Source organism: Grampus griseus, assembly GCF_964374135.1.
Source record: "Grampus griseus genome assembly, chromosome: 3".
NCBI lineage: Eukaryota > Metazoa > Chordata > Mammalia > Artiodactyla > Delphinidae > Grampus > Grampus griseus.
In genome coordinates, this window is record NC_139019.1 from 45,452,234 (window position 1) to 45,471,316 (window position 19,083).

The following is a 19,083-nucleotide window of genomic DNA, read 5'->3' on the forward strand; positions in this document are numbered from 1 at the left end:
GGATGTCTTAAGCATATCCACATTCTTATTATTGCTCATCTTAGCTTAAGATCCACTAATTGGCAATAAATCTTCACTTTGGCACTCTGCAAGGTAGACCTTAGCCTAGTGAAGACAAGAAGACATTAATGCTTTATTAGATTTTAATGGGGCAACTAGCTTCAAAAATCACAGAAATTAAAGTGAAGGGAAGAAAGAGAAGGCAGGGGCCATCAAAGCAGATTTGTTTGCAACAGAAGCCTGTTTGCATGATACTGTAATATTTCTTTAACATGGTCTAGAAAATGGCCATGTTAAATGATATAGCTGTTAAGCTGACTTTTACAATCTAATATGAAGCAATAGAACTAGGAAGACCTTCGCATCCTCTCTCAGACCTGATCTCACATACATACGTACAGATGTCAAGGACCTCAATATGATGTCTTAGATGGCTTTTTCAGAAGAACATTGATATGCATATTATTGTAAAATGGAAAGCAAAATCAGAGAGGGTAGAAAATGGGAAAGAAAGTTGAGTTTTGCCCTCTTGTAAACTCCTTCCCTGAAGAGCTAATTGCCATTGAAATTAAACGGCTCTAGAACCAGAAGACCTAAGCCAAGTACCCACTTCCACAGTGTCAAACATACCAGACTTGAGCTACTGTGTGCCAGTCGGGAGCAGAATGCAAGAATGGCCCAGGTGTCAGTGCCAAGGGACATCCAATAATTTCTATTTTTCAAGCCTCAATGGAAGTAGAGGCTTACTAATTGATTCTCAGTTCTGAAGCCCCTACCCCAGTGTGATTTTCTAAGTGAGATGCTTCCAAAAAGGATCGTCACAGAGCTCAATGAATTGAGCACCTATGCTCCTGCGGTAAAGCACATGAAAAGAGAGAAAAATTCTCGACTCCTAATCTCATCAAGAGATCCTGGTTTTAAAATCAAGTTTGGCAAAAGAAGAACCAGCCTAGGATTCACTAAGTAAACTTCTATTGGCATCAAGCTATATTATTTATAATGCTGTGGTTCCAAGGTTTTTCACCCTTTAGGCCATCATGCACACAAATGTGTATACACACACACGCATACAATATCTCCCATATTCTGTCTGCCAACAGCTTAAATAACCACAGATCATTTTTACTAATGGCCTAACTAAATTTGTATTCAAAAGAACAGAGACATCTTACAAAGTGTATGTTTGTGTTAGTGTGTAAATTGTAGACAGCCATGTTTTGTCTTTGATGCAACTCAATTAGTGTTTCAAGAACAAATTTCTCTTCCTCTGTCACCCCTCTCCTCATCACCCCATCCCTCCGATTACTTTTATAATCAAACCTTGATTGTTTTGAGCAGATACTTCCAAGAGCTTTGGTTTGGGGACATTCCTTTCTGTTCTAAATGTAAATGAAAAATTGGACTGGAAATTATTTCCTCTAAACAGCCATTTAGGATTTCCCTGGTGGCGCAGTGGTTGAGAGTCCGCCTGCCGATGCAGGGGACACGGGTTCGTGCCCCAGTCCGGGAAGATCCCACATGCTGCGGGGCGGCTGGGCCCGTGAGCCCTGGCCGATGAGCCTGAGCGTCCGGAGCCTGTGCTCCGCAATGGGAGAGGCACAACAGTGAGAGGCCCGCGTACCGCAAAACAAACAAACAAACAAAAACAGCCATTTAGTGGACCCGCATTTCAGCTTTTGGGGTTGTGAGTGGATGTAGAAGGTGCATGAAGTTTCTTAAGTCCTAAGATGGCAGTTTACAAGTTAGCATTATATCTATGGGCTTATAAGAAGAATTAAGACAGTGAATTAGTTCATTGCCACTGCTGAGCAACCTCTACTGCCTTGATAAACTTCTAACCACCTCTTTAGTTTAACTTAAAATCATTATCCCTTTGCCCGCCTAGTAAATAAATGCTAAGATTTTTATTTGGAATGGGAACTATGATGATGTCTTTGGTTGCTGCAGAAAGCCTCAGCGTTATGTTAAATATGAGCTATGCATTCCACTACAACCGCAATTATACAAGACATCTACATACTCAACAAACAAATATGTATTTCACCTACTTAACTCTTATCCAGATTAATAATAGCTCTTTGGTTCAGCACATTGGTTATCTTTCAGGAACTAATTTAACCTTCCCATTAACTACATCTATACTGAGGATAGACTTTCAGGGATGCAATGTTCTTGCTTTAAAGTAAAATACAGTCTACTGTTAACTGAACTTCCATGAAGCAACATTAATTTTGGAGCGTGGTAGTCAGTAATCAGTGGCTCATTTTGATGTACTTTATCCAATGTGTCTCTTCGTGCTCAGTGAGGATATACTGTGCCATCCTTCAGTCAACTGTGTGGCATCTGTGAGACTATGTTAAAAATGTATCCAGACTCTCCCAAGCTATCCCAAGGCTGAGGTAGCAGCTGCATGTGAAATACTAAGATAAATCTTAAAGTCATGATTAAAACCCTTCTAGGTCAAAAAGTGTTTAATAATTTCCATCTACTATTGGAATGCTCCATCAGGAATTTTTGGCGTGGCATACTTGGGAGGTAGCCTTTCTGTCTGAAGAATGCTCTCTCTCTCTCTAAATTATAGTTTGCATGACTGGTAACTAGAACTCTTTGTTCCTTTGTGTGTGTACTCACTCAGTGTGCCATGTCAGGCTGCCATGTGAGCAACTAGACCCATGTGGCCTTTCTAATCACCCCCTAGAAGATGCAGCCACTCCAGATCTGCTTGGCTTTGCCCTTTTGTGTATAATACCTGTGTTTTAGGGGTCTACCAGTAAAATGGTGAATTCTTTCTGATCAGCTGAACAATCAGGGTCAGCTTTTTAGATTCCTTTATATTTCAGATAACTTTTTGATCAAAGCCAGTTAAAGACAAAAACCTGTTTTATATTCTGAAACAAATTAGGAAAATTGAGTAAAAGATGACGTTTATAACCAGGAAAAAAGGCATCTTGATTATCTCTACAGTGAACCTAAAGAGTTCCAGGTTCTAAAAATACAATATCCTCTAAGGGGACAAAAACAGGTCTAGAGAATTTGTTTAAAATATATCCACCTATTGTTGTTTCATAAATAAATGTTTTTTTCTTAAAAACCTTTACAGGAATGCTTGACACTCTAGTCAAATACTTCACTTAAGTAGATTAAAATATTTACACTTGGGCCACACAGAGAGTGTTGCTCCTCCCAGCACATACACACTCAAACACAGATACCTTTTCTATGAAGGAAAATTTCCATATATGGTGCTTTCTCAGTGCTAGGGAAAAGGGAGATTTTACTATGCTCCAACAACTGTAACTGGCATTTCCCTTAAAAAGGTCTACAAAATAGATTCTTCACACTGATTTGATTTGCCTCTGTGCAGAGAATTCATTCCCATTAAAAGGGGAGGATAGAGAGAATATATTTTGCAAACCTTCTAGAGAAAAGAAATTATTTCAAAGCCTCTGTCAGAGTTCGGGTATTAAGATCAGACCATGTAGCTAGTGGACAAATTGAGCTTTCTATTTACAATTCTCTTTTCTACTTCCTGATTTTTTTTTATCATCTCAGTTTTTTAAAGCACTCTCCTCACAGAGTGACAGGACCAAGAATAGGAAATGAGACTCAAGTTTCACCATTTACCTCCCATCAGTACAGTTAGTGGTAGAGTTTCAACCGGTCATTACTTGCTGAAATGAGGTTGGGGGGGGTACCTGTGTATTTCATTCACCTGTGTTCATACTTTCCTTCATTGTGGACAACTGAGAGTTGGCTGTGGCTTTATTTCTTGATGGAAATGTTTCCATGGTCATATTATTTGGCACTAGAGGTTGCTTAGGTTCATGAATGCCATTCTTAAAGATGCAGATGGTACATGAGCCACAGACACCTGGCCTTTCAGGGACGTGAGCATAAATTACATCTGTCTAGTGGTTCCATACGCCTCATAAAAGTGAAATCTGGGGATTGTACGCTGTTTCAGTATGATGGTTTTCCATGCATTGTCTCATCATCCCTAGGATATGTGCTGAATGAAAATTTCCTGTAATTCCTGTTAATATATTGTTAATGTCAGACGTGATGTGATACCGTTGAACTGTCCAAATGTACAACTACTTAATGGTGTTTGTGGAACTGAAATGTCTTAAATGTTGCATGAAATATGTTATAAAAATAGATTTGTTTTCTATTTTTCAACACCTCAGAATTGAGGGTTCATGGGCCAATAAGTGCAATATTTAATGACTTACTCAGTGTATATAAACTAGTGTGAAAGAGTGAATAATAATGAATGTGTGAGATGCTTTGATGGCTGTTTGACTTACTCAGATTATTTCGTGTAGCTGTATTTGTCTAGTGGTACAATTTATACAGTAAATACCTTATTGGTGTCATGTGAAACTCCTCTGTGCCTACTTCAAGGTATGTTTTTTTTTCCCCTATAAGACCAAACATTTAGGATCTGGGAATATATGTCAATTTTGCCTTTTAGAATTGTGGATTTTATTTTCAAGACAGAATGGCTGTTAGTTTATTTTATATAGGCATTCCCTTCTTTAATTCAGAATCTTCCTTAAGCCTTTTATAAGAGGTTAATTTAGAAACCTAAGAAAAAATATGCACATAAGGAAAAGTCATTTTTATTTTTCTCTGAAATGTTGATCACATGTTCTGTCTCCTAAGAATTTTCACTCATATTTTTGTGTATATTTTATTGTCACTCAACCTTGTGTTTGGTTTGCAAATTTAACACTGTCAATCCTGAGAATCCTAAAATATTGATGTCTTTTTAGGTTGTTGCTAATATTATATTCACTTTCAATTCTCAATTGTCCACACTGATAATATAGGAGAAACAAGTCAGAATCCTTAAATCACTTTGGTATGTCATCATAAACTCATATATTCATCCTCAGACTCCCTTGGTTAATCTCATAATTGGTGGCATAGAACTTCAATGAGATACAAAATCAAGAAATTAGGCCTGGTTGCTGGATTACCAAAAACTATGTATTTATGTATATGAAGTTTCAAGTAGGACAACTACCTTAAACTCCTATTTGCCATTTTAATTTTTAAGGCAAAACACTCATTGTAATACTGTGTTTTGCCTTTTCATTTAGTTAGAGTAAATCATAATACCCTTGGGAAAAACATTGAGTTTTTCACTAAAAATGATGAAAAACAGTTGGTTTTAGATGACCATGGCCCTCTGTACATCACAGGAAGCCTTCAGTTCTCTCTATGGCAATTGCCTGAAATTGACATGTGAGAATGTGCCAATCATATTAAATGGCTTTGGACCACTACCAGCGATATGTGGCCCTATTTTACATGTGATAGCCTGCTCTCGGACCCACAGAAGTCAAGTAGAGGTGGGTGAAACAGGGAGGTTAGAGACTACTTCGTGCCAAATTTTAAAAAAAGAAAAATATAAGCAGGTAGCCAACATTAGAATGATAATTTAAGGGTGTGTTTAAATATTTAGTCATCAATAGTTACTGAATACCATGTACTCAGTGCTGTGGGAATCAAACATGGAAGAGGTATGGCTCTGGCCTCTAATAAGCTTACTGACTGAAGAACAAGGAAAGAAATACCAGGATATGATCTAAATGCTATGTTATGTCAGGCTATAGGAGCACAGAGAATGTGAAACCTACAAAAACAGGAAAAGTCAAGAATGGCTCCATTGAAGAGGTGAGACATGATCCCAGAAAGAATTAGGTAGAGGAGATTGTGCCAGGCAAATAAATGGGAAAGGTCACAGTTTGTTCCCTTGAATGGAAGGGGGACAGAGCTGGCAGCTAGAGATCATTGTTTTCCTCCAGAGAACAAGACTGGCCCTCGGAAACCCAACAAATTACCCCAGTTTGGTTCTCTCTGTTTTTATCCCCATGAGGAAAGCAAGCTGCAGTATCATCATATTCCTCTGTGCTGAACAGCCCCAGACTCGGGCCCAAAACACAAATTAATCTGAAGCTCATAAGAACAGTAGATTTAGACATTTTGCCCATGCACCAAACCACAAGGCATTGTCAAATCCAGTGTCAACCAGGCAGATGTGAGCCCAGAGATTTTTCTGTGGTTCTGTGTTTCCCATAAAGGGTGTGGGGAAGTGCATAGATGAATACCTTCCTTTGTAACCAGGCACTTTCGGCTCCTTCTTAGTGACTGCACTGTGGAGCTCTTCTTGAGAAAAAATTGAGTAACGGCTTAATGCTTTCATATAGTGATCGTGATGTTTATTTGAACACTACTGCTGCACAGCAAATATTATGACTCTTCATGTGTCCACAGGAGCTCTTGTCTGGGTTTAACGCTATAAAGTGTATTCACATTGTGAAGTTTTAATTCTCTTTATTAAAATTAATTGTGTAAGAACTGTATGTGCTCTATTAGGTATTAAGTTTGTATGTGAATTCTGTATAGAAAGTGGTTTTTGTTCTTTGGGTTTATCTTGTTTTATTTGGAGATTACAATAAATATCTAAGAGACTATATTCCTGAATTTCTCAGTCTTGGTCTGAGAACATTTTTCATCTCCTCTCAATTTGTATTACTTTTGGTCCTAGGATACCTATTTTCATTTTTTTCCTTCCTCATCTACAATCCTAGGCACAGTGCTGAGCTTGAACTAGAGACAGAATGAGTGTATTTTTATTTAGGGCTATGAGTTTCCTACACGTGATTTTGGACTTAGGCAAAGGAGTTAACTCTAACATTTGTCATCTTTTAAGGTAGGTAACTTTTTATACCTGACTGACTATATTCCAGAGTCAAAGCTCTTGGTTGTAGAATCAAGAAAGGCTGCTATGGTATTAAAAAGTCACCTCTGCTACCTGAAGACCATGTGTTCCTGTATCTGAATTCTAGGCTCCAATGATTATTTTGCACCCTACTGACACAGCCTGGGAAAGAAGCATTCAACCAGGCAATGTACGGATGGGATGTGTGAGTGGTATAGGCTTTTTTAAATGAATGGTGTGTGATGCAGTGATGCTTCAGGTAATATGCAGGCTTGCCTTGGTCTTGGACCTCAGAGCATGGTGAAGCACCCAGTTATCCATCTATTTGCATCACAGCAGATCTACTACTAATTTTAAGATTGCTTAATGTTCTAATCATGCCAACAGCTCTATTTCCACATATTTTCTTTCAAATATGCCTCTAAAGCTGTTTCCCAAACTCTGTGCTAAAAATAAGCCAAGCAAGACGGTCCTAGGAATATCCATATGGGTCCACAGGGTCAAAATAACTTCCTGAACAGAACTCAGTGACAAGAGGGTCACCTGTCTGTCTAGACAAAGCAGGCAACATGAAAAGAATCAAAATTAATGGAAAATAATAAATTAAGGGACTTCCAGTTATATTAATCAACAAACATTTATAGAATGTCTTTTATGTGCTAATTTCTTGGTGTACATGAAAATACATAAATAGAATACTACCTCAGTGAACTCATACAAATTGTGATAGAGGAAAATGTATAAGTTAATATTAATAGATTACCAGTTTATATATTACTCTTTCCTAATATTTGTGTCTAATAAATAATTGAAGTGAACATTAGAAAGTTGTTTCATTCTAAAAGAACTCACAAAAGTATCTTCTTGAAATCTTATGAAATACATTTTTTTAGACAAGAGTCCTCTATCCCTAGGTAAAAGTCTTGCCGGTAGCAAGACCTCAGAAGAACTACACATGCTTCATGGTCATTCTGAGGTTTCTGTGGCTAAACCAGTTCCAACTGGTTTTAGCAGGAATCCCCCTCTATGTTCACCCCTCAGAAATAATCACCCTGGCTTTAATTTTTAAAAAATGAAGTTACTATGTGTCTATTTTTCTCAATAACATTGAAAAGGTAGACCTAGAAAGAATATATCTGGCACCCTCAGAAGATGCTAATCATTTTTTCTACGTTCCTATTGGTCCTGAAAAAGACTTCTAAATAAAAGGCCACATGGCAGGCTCTGGTCTTGGACACTTCTCGGGAACACTCAGGTCTGAAGGTTCTCTTATTTCTCCTCTAAATTTCTTCTCACTTCACCCCATACCCACCAAGTCCAAAGAATCTTTAGTCTGGTGGAGAGGTAGTCTGACTGCTCAACTTTTCTTCCTAATCTATTTTTTATGCCCCAAGTCCTTCCGCACTAGAATTTCTTTTTTATTAATTCTAAATCTCAGGCAATTTCAACTAAAAATCATATTCTTTTTTAAAGTATATTGTTCCCCCCTTAAAGCAATTCTACTGACTGAATGGTAGAAAGGCAAAGATAATATATTGTATAGACAATATAAGAAGGCAAGTATTGGGAGAAAGTCTGGATTAAAATATCAAAACAGTATACTACCAAGCAGACAATTACAATACAATTTGATGTGTGCCTATATAGAAGTTACATACAAACTACTGTGAAAGCACAGAAGAGGGGCAATTAACCCAGATTGGAGGCAAAGATTGCGATGTTTCAGGAAAGTGTACTAGAAGAAAAGAAACCTGAGTTAAAACATATAGGAGATGTAGGAGTTATGCTGGAGCAGAAGTGGAAGAAGAAGGTTATTCCACACAGAGAGAGCAACAAAAGCAAACCACAGAGGTAGAGCAGAGTACTGTGTATTCCTAGAACTCCAAAACCATTCACATAGGTCATCACAGGGTGGAAGAGAAAAAGAGAGGCTCAGTATTGAGATCATCACACTTTTCTGAAATACTTTAAAAGTCTGGATTTCATGTTCCAGCTTTGAAAATTTCTTGAAGGAATTTAAGCAAGAAATTAGTCTGATCAGATTTGAATTTTGAAAGATCACTCAAATGGCAATATAGGAAATGGACTAATAGGAGGCAATGGTGGAAACAGAACAAGCATTAAAAAGCTGTTAGGTTATCTATATGCTTGAAATAAAGGTGGCTCAGTAGTGGTGAAGAGTACAGGATACACGATAGTTCAATTTAGAAAGTAGGTAATGGTGACCAATAGGATTTCAAGAGTGAGAACTAGAAACTGAGAGGAGACACTGACATTTCTGGCTCAGTTTAAGTATATATTAGCTCCACTAACTCAAAGACAAAGTACAGGTTCTGGTTCAAGATGTTGATGTAGAAGATCCTGAACTCACCTCATCCCATGAGCACACTGGATCTGTAGCTACATATCGAAAAACTTCCACTGAAAGAAAATGAAAAACTACCTGAGCAACCCCTATACACTGGGCAAATTTTAAAAAAAAAATGCAGGTAAGAGAGGCTGAGACAGTCTCACCATAAACTCCATACTGAGTGTGGTGACCCACAATCAGGAAAGAACTCAAAACCCAGAGCTTCTCCCTGTGGAGGAAAGGGTTTGAGCTCCACATCAGGCACCCCAACTCTTAAAGTCTTCATCTGAGAGAGAAACTCCAAAACATCTAGCTTTTAAAATCAATGGGGCTCACATCCATGAGACCCATGAGTCTATAGCAAACCAAGAAACAGCCCATAAAGAGTTTGTGGACTCAAGATTCGTTTGCCTCAGAAACCAGCACAGAGGCAGTCAACTGAGAGGAGCCCAGGCTTTAAGACAAGCAAGTAAGCCTCTTTCACATAAAGTATCAGCCAGAGGGGCAGGCATCCAATTTAATACACATCTAGAGGCCTGATAGGGTACTCTCCAGAGACAGAGGCTGGCGGGCAGCATCTCTGTGCTCTCTCTCTGCCATGCTTCAGCTCACCTTTATCCCTTAGAAAGGAGTGCTTACCCTCTCTGGCACCCTGCCAAGTTTAATTGCCTGGCTCTGGTGGCCAGTGGAGCTCAAGCTTGAGAATCCTAAAAAATAGTAACCAATGGAGAAAGAGTTCTTACATGGCTGCCACCCCCAGAGCACAGCAAGAGGCAGCAGACTGAGACACCCAGTCTTTCTGTGAAAGAGGCCTACCAGCTTATCTTCAAGCTACGGCCTGAGGGATAGGTTTCTAACTAAACAGACATCTAAGAGCTTAATGTAATCTTCTCCAGAAACCTTAGAGGGCAGGCACAATCTTTGTGTTCTCCCTCTGCCACACCCCAAGAGGAGGGCTCTTACATGTGTCTGGTGCCCAGTTTTTATGTCTGGTGCTTTTGTTTTTGTGGTTGCCCCCCAGGGAATGCCCCTTGATGGCCTGGTTCTGATGGCCAGCAGGGCTTGCTTTCCTGAGTTCCATGGGATGGTAATAAACAGAGAGATGGTTCTTGGCAAGCTACCACTCCCAAGACAGACAGCAGACTGAAACACATCCCCAGTCTTTATGTGATAGAGGTCTATTCGCTTCTCCTGGTTCTTCAGCCTGGGGAACAGGCTTCTACTTTGTCACATGTTTAGGGCCTAACAGAGGGGCATTCCAAGGACAGAAGCTGCTGGACTCCATGTTTGTGCTCTCCCTATGCCTTGCTCTAGGCCACTTGTATCTTTTCTAAAGGACCTTGTGTACTCATCTGGCACCCCAATTTTTGCAACTGCCACCCACAAGATGCCTTTAGATTCCAGGACTCCTGTGGCCAGTGAAACTTATGCATACAGTCACATAAGACCATATATATATTTGTGTACTTCAAAAGCTGCTGCCTAAGGGTCTGGCTTCCATCAGCTTGAATCTATGTACTGACTGAGCTATTCCCCTTTAGGACCCTGACAGCCTCAACTACTGGGAGTCACTAAGAATAAAATAATCTGCTTGAACAATCAAAAAAGGCAACCAAGAGCTAGGGCAGGGTTGAACGATAAGGTTCATCTCCTACATGAGGACACTCCTTCAAGACTGAGAGAGGTGGGTGTTTTATCTAATACATAGAAACTAACACAGAGGGTCAAGGAAAAAGAAGAAACAGAAAAATGTGTTCTAAAAGGCAGAACACACCTAAGAACAAGTTCTTAATGAAACAAATATAACTGATTTGCCTGATAAAGAATTCAAAATAATGGTCATAAAGATGTTCAACAAACTCAGAAGAATGAACACAGTGAGAATTTCAACAAAGGAATAGAAAATATAAGAAAGTACCAAATAGTAGTCATAGAACAGAAGAATCTAATAAATGAACTGAAAACTACACTAGAAAATTTCAATAGCAGACTAGATGAAGCTAAAGAAAGGATCAGTCAACTCAAAGACAGGGCAGTGAAACTATCTAATCAGAGCAGCAAAAGGAAATGATGACAAAAAGTAAAGATAGCTTAAGGGACTTAAAGAACAACATTGAGCATACCAATATTCATATTATAGGGGCCCCAGAAGAGAAGAGAGAAAGGTGTCAGAAAATTTATTTGAAAAAATAATGGCCCCCAAACTTCCCTAACCTGGGAAAGGAAACAGACATCTAGATCCAGGAATCCAGAAAATTGCAAGTAAAATGAACCCAAAGCAGACCCACACCATGACACATAATTAAAATGTCTAAAGTAAAGACAAAGGGAGAATCTTAAAAGCAGCAAGAGAAAATCAATTTGTTACATAAAGGAAACCCCCCTAAGACTATCAGATTTTTCAGCAGAAACTTTGTGGGCTAGAAGAAAGTGGCACAATATATTCAAACTAAGAATACTCTACCCAGCAAAGTTATCATTCAGAATTGAAGACAAGATAGCAAAATCTAAAAATGTTCATCATAACTAAACTGTCCTTAAAAGAAATGTTAAGGGGACTTCTTTAAGCTGAAAAGAAAGGGCACTAATTAGTAACAGGAAAAGATATGAAGTAATCTCACTGTAAATATATAGTAAAATTAGGAATAATCTAATGTAAAATGGTGAATTAATCACTTGTAAAGCTAGTATGAAGGTTAGAAGACAAAAGTAATAAAATAACTATAACTACAATAATTAGGAAAGGGATACATAAGATAAAAATATAAAATATGACATCAAGAACATAAAATGAGGCAGGGGGGAGATTAAAATGTAGAGCTTTAGATGCATTTGAACTTAAGTTGTTAAGAACTTAAATTAGACTGTTATAAATGTAAGTTGTTTTATTAAAGCCTCATGGTAACCACAAGGCAAAAACCTACAGTAGCTACACAAAAGAGAAAGCTAAAAACATACAAAACACCACTACAGAAAGTCATAATATCACAAAGGAAGAGAGCAAGAGAAGAACAGAAGAAATACAAACAGCCAGAAACAATAAAAATGGCAATAAGTACCTATCTATCAATAATTACTTTAAAATAAATATATTAAATTCTCCACTCAAAAGACATGGAGTGCCTGAAGGGATAAAATAAAAATTTAAAAGAACCATCTGCAGGCTGGCTACAAAAGACACAAGGGCATACACAGTAAAGGGATGGAAAAAGATATTCCATGCAAATGGAAACTAAAAGAAAGCTAGGGTAAGTATACTTATATCAGACAAAATAGACTTTAAAACAAGGACTGTAACAAGAGACAAAGAAGGGCATTACATAATGAAAACAGTTCAATCAACAAGGTAATATAACATTTGTAAATATTCATGTACCCAACATAGGAACACCTAAATATGTGAAGCAAATATTTATAGACCTAAATGAATAAGCCATGCAATACAATAGTAGTATGGGACTTTAAAGCCCCACTTTCATCATTGGATAAATTGTCCCAGTCGGAAGATAAATAAGAAACATCAGCCCTAAACGACACATTAGACCAGATGGACTTAACAGGTATATAAAGAAAATTCTACCCAAAAGATTATAGAGTCTTTTCAAGTGCACATGGAAGATTCTCTAGGATAGATCGTATGGTGGGCCACAAAACAAGTCTTAATAAATTTAAGAAGACTGAAATCATATCAAACATCTGTTTAACCACAATGATATGAAACTAAATATCAATTACTAAAGAATACTGGAAAATTCACAAAGAAGTAGAAATTCAACAATATGCTACTGAATAATCAATGGGTCCAAAAAATAATCAAAAAATACCTTGGGGACTTCCTTGGTGGTGCAGTGGTTAAGAATCTTCCTGTCAGAGCAGGGGACAAGGGAAGATCCCACATGTCGCAGAGCAACTAAACCTGTATGCCACAACTACTGAGCCTGCGCTCTAGAGCCCACGAGCCACTACTGAGCCCATGTGCCATAACTACTAATGCCCACATGCCTAAAGCCTGTGCTCCACAACAAGAGAAGCCACCACAATGAGAAGCCGCACACTGCAATGAGTAGTAGTCCCCACTTGCCGCAGCTAGAGAAAGCCTGTACACAGCAATGAAGACACAATGCAGTCAAAAAAAAAACTTGAACAAATGAAAATGGAAATACAACAAACCAAATCTTATGGGATACAGCAAAAGAAGTTCTAAGGGAGAAGTTCATAGCCATAAATACCTACATCAAGAATCAAATATCTCAAATAAAAAAAAAACCTAACTTACTACTCAAGGAACTAGAAAAAAAAACACTTAAAACCCAGCGTTAGCAGAAGGAAGGAAATAAAGATCAGAATAGAAACAAATGGAGACTAAAAAGACAATAGAAAAAAAATCAATGAAACTAAGAGCAGGTTCTTTGAAGATATAAAAAAAAAAAATTACAAATATTTAGCTAGACTCACCAAGAAAAAAGAGGACTCAAAATCAGAAATCAAAGACATTACAATGCATAACACAAAACTATAAAGGATTGCAGGAGACTGCTGTGAAGAAGTACACACCATTGAGTTAGGCAACCTAGAAGAAATGGATAAATTCCTAGAAACATAAAAACTACCAAGACTGAATTGTGAAGAAATAGAAAATCTGAATAGAACAATTACTAGTTAGGAGATTGAATCAGTAATCCAAAACCTCCCAACAAACAAAAGTCAAAGACCAGACCGCTTCATTGGTGAATTCTACCAAATATTTAATGAATACCAATCTTCCTCAAACCCTTCGAAAAAAACAGAAAAGGAAACACTTCCAAACTCTTTTTAGAAGGCTAGCATTACCGTGATACCAAAACCAGACAAGGACACCACAAGAAAACTACAGACTACAATCACTGATGAACATAGATGCAAAAATCCTCAAAATATCAGCAAACCGAATTCACTATTAAAAGAATCATTCACCATGATCAAGTGCAACTTATTCCAGAGATTCAAGGATCGTTGAACATTCACAGATCAATGTAGTACATCATATTAATGAAAAGCATTTGACAAAATTCGACATCCATTTATGATAAAAACTCTTAATAAGGTGGATATAAAGGGAACAAACCACAGCATAAAAGGCCATATATGTACATAGCAATAAGGACATACCTATCAGTTACAAGCCCACAGCTAACATCACACTGGTGAAAACCTGAAACCTTTTCCTCCAAGATCAGGAAAAAACAAGGATGACTACTCCCACCAGTCTTATTCAACATAGTACTGGAAGTCCTAGCCAGAGCAATTAGCAAGAAAAAGAAATAAAAGGCATACAACTCACACAGGAAGAAGTAAAACTGTCACTATTTGCTGATCTTATATATAGAAAATCCAAAAGATTCCACCTCCAAAAAAAATGCAAGAACTAAATAAATTTCAGGATATAAAAATCAGTCTGTAAAAATCTGGTGCATTTCTATACACTAACAATGAACTATCAGAAAGATATTAAGAAAGCAATCCCATTTAAAATATCATTAAAAAGGAAAAAAAACTCAAGAATAAATTTAACCAAGGAGGTGAAAATTTTTACACTGAAAACTGCAAAACATCGATGAAGAAAAATTGAAGAAAATACAAATAAATAAAAAGATATTCTATGCTCATGGATTTGAAGAATTAATATGGTTAAAATGTCCATACTACTCCAAGAAATCTATAGAGACATTGCAATCCCTATAAAAATTCCAGTGGCATTTTTCACAGAAATAGAAAAAAATCATAAAAGTGGTATAGAACCACAGAAGACCCCCAAATATCCAAAGCAATCTTGAGCAAGAGCAAAGCTGGAGGCATCATGCTGATTTCAAACTAGACTGTGAAGTTATAGTAATCAAAAAAGTTTGATGTTGGCATAAAAACAAACACATACCTCAGTGGAACAGTACAGAGAGCCCAGCAGTTAAGTGCACACATATGTGGTCAATTAATTTACAAGCAAAGAACTAAGAATCTACAGTGGGAAGAGGACAGTCCCTTCAATAAATGATGCTGGGAAAATTGGACAGCCACTGCAGAAGAATAAAACTGGACGCCTATCTTACACCATTTACAAAAATTAACTCACATTGGCTTAAAAACTTAAATGTAAGACCTGAAACCATAAAACTCCTAGAAGTAAACAAAGGTAGCAATCTCCTTAACATCAGTCTTTGTGATTATTTTTTGGATTTAATATCCAAAACAAAGGTAACTGATAATATTACTGATAGTTAACAGCAAATAAACACAATTCAACACTAAATTATTTATTAAGTACACTGTTAACCCAGCACAGGTATGCACCCAGGGAAAGATTAAAAAAAGTAAAAGGAACTCAGCAAACATAAACCCTCCTGTTTACCAAAAACATCACCTCTAGCATAACTAGAGGCACTGACTGCTCGGTGATAACTGTTAAGCAGCTGTGGTATCCTGCCCGAGCAGCATAATCATTTGTTCTCTAAATAAGGACTTGTATGAATGGCCACACAAAAGTTTTACTGTCTCTTACTTTCAATCAGTGAAATCGACCTTCCTGTGAAGAAGTAGGAGTAAAAAAATAAGATGAGAAGACCCTATGGAGCTTTAATTAATTAACCCAAATAAATATAACTTAACCACCGAGGAATAATATAATTTTCATGAGGGTCTGACAGTTTTGGTTGAGGTGACTTTGCAGAACAAAAAAGCTTCCTCATGATTAAAATCTAGACCTACTAGTCAAAACACATTATCACTTATTGATCCAAATATTTTGATCAATGGAACAAGTTACCCTAGGGACAACAGCACAATCCTATTCGAGAGTTCATGTTGACAATAGGATTTGCGACCTCGATGTTGGGTCAGGATACCCCAATGGTGTAACCGCTATTAAAGTTTCATTTGTTCAACAATTAAATTCTTATGTCATCTGAGTTCAGACCAGAGCAATCCAGGTAGGTTTCTATCTATTACATATTTCTCCCAGTGTAAAAGGACAAGAGAAATGAGGCCTACCTTTTAAAAGCACCTTAAAATCAGTTAATGATATAATCTTAACATATAGAAAACATTACCCAAGAACAGGGTTTCTTAGGGTGGTAGAGTCTAGTAATTGTGTAAAACTTAAAAATTTATAACCAAAGGTTCAAATCCTCTCCCTAAAAAAATGTTTATAATTAATATCTTTATACTCATTATCGTTATTCTTCTAGCTGTAGCACTCCTAACATTAATTGAATGAAATATTCTAGGCTATGCAACTTCGAAAAGGACCAAATATCTTTGGAACATATGGCCTACTATAACTTATCTCTGATGCAATCAAATTATTCATCAAAGAGCCACTACAACCAGCTACATCTTCTATTTCCATTTTTATTATCACAGCCATTCTAGCCTTAACTTTAGCCCTAAGCATATGAATTCCCCTACCCATACCCTACCTCCTTACTGATATAAACTTAGGGGTATTTTTTATACTAGCTATGCCAAGCCTAGCTGTCTACTCCATCCTATGGTCTGGATGAGCTTCCAATTCAAAATATGCACTAATTGGAGCCCTATGAGCAGTAGCACAAACAATCTCATATGAAGTAACACTAACAAGCATTCTCCTGTCAATCCTTCGAATAAACGGATCCTTTACCCTCTCAACCCTCATCACAACACGAGAACATTTATAAATAATCTTCCCAGCATGACCACTGGCCATAATATGATTTATTTCTACCCTAGCAGAAACCAATCAAGCCCCCTTCAACCTAACAGAAGGAGAATCTGAACTCATATTGGGCTTCAATGTAGAATATGCAGCAGGCTCATTCGCTATATTTTTCTTAGCAGAACATGCCAACAACATCACAACAAATATTTTCCCAACAATCCTCTTTCTAGGAGCCCTGCACAACCTCCACACATCAGAACTATACACAACCAACTTCATTATCAAAACACTACTATCAGCAATTTCCTTCTTGTGAATTTGAGCATTCTATCCTTGATTCTGATATGATCAACTCTACTCCGAAAATGTTGGTTTATATCCTTCCCCTACTAGTAAATCCTGTTATTCTTATTATCATCATAACAACCATTATCTCAGGAATAACATAAATGTAGTTACCAGTTAACACTGAATACTTATCTGAATTGGAGTTGAAATAAGTATACTAGCCATTATTCCCATTAAAATAAAAAAATTCAACCCATGAGTCATGGAAGCATCTATTAAACATTTTCTGATACAAGCCACCGCATCATTATTACTTAGAATAGGGTTATAATTAACCTATTATATTCCGGCCAATGAACTATTACAAAAATCTTTAACTCAGCAGCATCAATGGTAATAACAATAGCCCTAATCATAAAACTAGGGCTATCTCCATTCCACTTCTGAGTATCTGAAGTCACACAAGGCATTTCGTTAATAGCAGGCTTAATTTTATTAACATGACAAAACTCGCACCCCTATCAGTATTATACCAAATTTCACCATCCATTAACCTAAGTTTAATACTATCTGTATCTATATTATCAATTATAATTGGAGGATGAGGCAGACTAAATAAACCCAATTACGAAAAATCATAGCCTACTCATCAGTCACCCATATAGGGTGAATAACTATAATAAGTTATTATATTGTATAATCCAACTATAACAATCCTAAATCTACTAATCTATATCATAATAATGTTTACCATATTTATACCATTTATTTATAGCTCAGCCATCACTACACTATCACTATCACAGACATGAAATAAAATGCCCATTCACGACCTTTATTCTAATCACCCTATTATCAGCAGGAGGTCTTCCACCACTATCAGGCTTTATACCAAAATAAATAATCATTCAAGAAAGAACAAAAAATAATAACATTATTTTACCTACATTAATAGGTATTATGACGTTACTTAATCTATGTTTCTTCATATGACTCACATACTCCACAGCACTGACTATATTTCCCTCCACCAACAACATAAAAATAAAATGACAATTTGATTTCACAAAACAAATGATGTTCCTACCAACAGTAATCATTATATCTACAATGCTATTACCACTTACACCAGTCTTTTCAGTAATGGACTAGGAATTTAGGTTAGTATAGACCAAAAGCCTTCAAAACCCTAAATAAGTATAATTTACTTAATTCTTATTTAATAAGGATGGTAAGACTATATCTTACATCAATTGAATGCAAATCAAACACTGTAATTAAGCTAAATCCTCACTAGATTGGTGGGCTCACATTTCCCAGGAAATTTTAGTTAAGGCTAAATACTCTAGTCAACTGGCTTCAAGCTACTTCCCCCACGGTCAGGGAAAAACAGGCGGAAGAAGTCCGGGCAGAATTGAAGCTGCTTCTTTGCAATTCAGTATGTTAGATTGACCACAGGACGTGGCAAAAAGAGGACTTAACCCCTGTCTTTAGATTTACAGTCTAATGCTTACTTAACCATTTTACCTGTGCTCATAAACCGCTGATTATTCTCAGCCAACCACAAAGATATTGGTATTTCATATTTATTATTTGGTGCTTGAGCTGGAATAGCAGGCACTACTCTAAGCCTATTAATTCATGCTGAATTAGGTCAACCCGGAACATTACTTGGAGATGATCAAATTTACAATATAGTTGTAACAGCCCACGCAGTTTTAATAATCTTTTTTGTAGTTATACCTATTATAACTGGCGGTTTGGGAGATTGACTAGTCCCATTCATAATTCGAGCACCCCATATAGCCTTCCCCTGCATAAATAATATAAGCGTCTGATACCTTCCATCTTCTTTTACACTATTACTCGCATCATCAATAGTTGAACCTGGCACCGGTACAGGTTGAACCATATATCCACATTTAGCTGGAAACCTAGCCCACGCAGGAGCTTCCGTTGACCTTACCATTTCTTCCCTACATTTAGCAGGTGTTTCCTCAATCTTAGGTGCTATTAAGTTTTTTACTACAATTATTAATATAAAAC